Source organism: Lactuca serriola, chromosome 5 (assembly GCF_051521515.1).
Source record: "Lactuca serriola cultivar US96UC23 chromosome 5, Lser_US96UC23_V15, whole genome shotgun sequence".
NCBI classification, from domain to species: domain Eukaryota; kingdom Viridiplantae; phylum Streptophyta; class Magnoliopsida; order Asterales; family Asteraceae; genus Lactuca; species Lactuca serriola.
In genome coordinates this window covers 200,676,375-200,679,254 of record NC_136412.1, presented here as the reverse complement: position 1 = coordinate 200,679,254, position 2,880 = coordinate 200,676,375, and the positions used below count along the sequence as shown (strand labels likewise).

Genomic DNA, 2,880 nt, shown 5'->3' with positions numbered 1-2,880 from the left:
TTGAAAGAAAAGGAGTCCTCATGGTTATAAAAATGATTTACTTTTTATTCTGGGGTGTTACATTATAAAATGGTAGCTAAACGGTGTATTGTTTTTAGCTTCAGTCACGAGTTGCTTTGTTGAAAATAGAATGTGTTTTGTTCAAAGGAAAAAAGTGTTTTGTGACATCCCTATTTTTCACGGCCAGAAAAGATTGATTTTATTTATGCTTTATAAAAATCAAAGTACTTCTTTTAATAAAAATGTTGCGGAATTTGTTTCTAGTAAAACATGATAAATACGTTATCAAAACATTTTTGAAGAAATGTATTTTTATTCATTTTAATATGCACACATAACACGTAATTTATGTAAAATACTTCATATCTATGTATAAGATGACAGGGACCATGCACTCACTTGAAAGGTGGTGATTCAGCACTCAGACAGCGCTTCGATACTCTCAAAACAATTTTCCTTTGATAAAACCTAATATCAATACCACTAGGGTTTAGTCTAATGATAACCGCTACAAATTAATAGTCTAGCTATTATTATTATTATTATTATTATTATTATTATTATTATTATTATATAAGCGTTAAATAACACTCAATATAACTTACTTACAACGGATTTTAAAGAAAACCGGGTTTTGCTCAGAGCAGCGTTTCCGAAACCGAAAGACCCTTTTTTTCTCGGGACTCCGGGAGCCTCGGGGCTTCCCTCGGGTGCTAGGGGGTTTACTTAGGCTTAGGAGGGGGTTAGGGGGGTAGTGAGAGAAAGTAGAAGGATTTGGTGTGAGAGAAGTGGCTGCCATCGACCTCCTTTTATAGGCGAGGCTTTGGACTTACGTTGGGCGTACCGAAGTCTTACGCTAGGCGTAAGTTCGGATAAGGTCGATACGCGTCGCTTCGCTGCTGGGTCATCGTGGCTTTTCTGGGAACCGCATAAGGGTCGGAACGTGGGGCGTAATGTCTTCGGACGCGGGGCGTATGCGAGGGCTACATGTCATCCATCCGAAGCGAGGCGTGATCAGCAAGCGACGGTCCAGATGCTAGAAGGAGTATTGGCTGGCTTCTAAGCCATGTGGGTCTCACATATGGTCTCCCATTTATTAAATGTCCAAAAGTTGACTATCTTTTGGTTTATCGGGACTCGGCTATCGAGAAAATTTTCCGAATGTACCGTTAGATAGAGTTTAATTCAAGGATTCCAGAACATTAAACGGATTAATTTTTGGAGTTACGGAACTCCGGAAAATCACATTTAAAGTTTTGCGTTTAAACGGCTCGCGGTGTCCGTTTTTGCGACTTTTGTGAATATTTTCATAAAAATTATTTCGAGTGTGGAATTAAATAATAGATTATAACCTGAGTCCAAAAACGCTCTCGGAAATCCCGTCGGCAAAGCGTAAGTGCCTCAATGGATTGATTCAGTTTTACGTGATTAAAGAAAAACAGTGTTTTACTGTCTGTTTTCTTAAAACTGTCGTATCTTTTGCATACGAACTCCGTTTTGGACCTTCTTTATATTTTCGGAACATGGAAACATGTACTATAATATTTTAATGTTTGTTTTGCTTAAAACTGCTTAATGTAAATTTTCAGTTTTTCTAATGCATTAATTAGCGTTGTTGTTTAAGCGGTTTGATTCGGTTGACAGTTTACATATTTGGAAGTAAGGTATCATCTGACATCATGTCATAATTGAAATAAAATTATTTATTTTACTTTAGATGCGCTAAACAAGAAATTCACGGATAGATTGGCGGTTATAATAATAGCACTAAAATTTGGGTTGTCACATATTCCCTCCTCAACTGTGATTTAGGATTTGGTTTTGGCAGCCGCCCCTATATCCTTTCAGACCTATTGTATTCCATAAGTATCAATTCCAAAGTAATCATCATGTTTAGAAACCAAAACGCAAAAAAGAAGATACATAGGAGCTTAGGGAAGGAGAGGCGGTTGTGGTTCGAGCCATCACATTTAGATACATTATGTATTTCATTGTTGGGGATCTTTTATGGAGGTATAAAGAAACTTTTGATCCAATATTTAGATATTTGCTATTGATTTCCTGCTCCTAGACTAAAAGTTAAAATGGTGATTCAAACTATACTTTCGGACAATCTTTGCATTTAATTTTGCATTATTCTTCTTTATTATTTCTCTATTGTTCGATTTTTTTTTTTTGTTTTGGGTCAACGGGGCTTATATTTGTGAGTTTGTAGGTGTTGCAGGTACCAACAGATTGATAACTAACAAGAATGGATCGTGGTTTGATGCCAGAGAGCAAAACTTCTCACCAACTCTCATAAATCTGTAGGCCATTCATGGGAGGAGAGAGAATGAAGTACCCATGATTCTCTATAGTGCGATTTTTTATGTAAAATTTGATTACAATATTCACCTTGATCTTGGTATTGATCTTAAGTTTCATTTTCATTCAAAAATGTATATTTTAATTATTTATTTAGGTTGTAGATTTTGGTGTAGTCATTTTTCTTCTCTACATTCACAGGGGATAATTAAGTTTCATAAAAATCTTCATGGCCAAGGCAATCTCTATATTAAATGAATGAAATCCGGAGAAGAAATCACACAAACATTATGATCTTCAAATTCACTTCTTAATGAGAATTCGAAAACACATTGTTTATATGACTAGCTTCCATGAGGTATAATATCTATCTAATCTTGTGGGTAGAATCCAAAAACAAGGGTAAAAGAGAAAGATAAGCAGATACAAGTGAAGTAAGGACTAATGGTCTTAGGAATGACCTATCTAGCTATGAATTAAGCTTCCTAAATCGTGCTTGCTTACAATTATTAATTTTTGGTTTTATATGATATTAATGTCTAACCATGATCTTTTAGTTTGTTGATTAGATTGTTA

At 35.3% G+C, this 2,880-nt stretch overlaps 1 long non-coding RNA gene across 1 annotated transcript in view; it reads left to right on the top strand.

Annotated features, from left to right (window-relative positions):
* Nucleotides 1-2,496, top strand: part of LOC145053469 (uncharacterized) — a 3,431-nt gene extending 935 nt beyond the window's left edge. The window contains exon 2 of the long non-coding RNA XR_013684488.1: nt 2,216-2,496. This is a non-coding gene — a long non-coding RNA (uncharacterized LOC145053469). The remainder of the gene's footprint in view (nt 1-2,215) is intronic.
* The last annotated feature ends 384 nt before the right edge of the window (nt 2,497-2,880 follow it).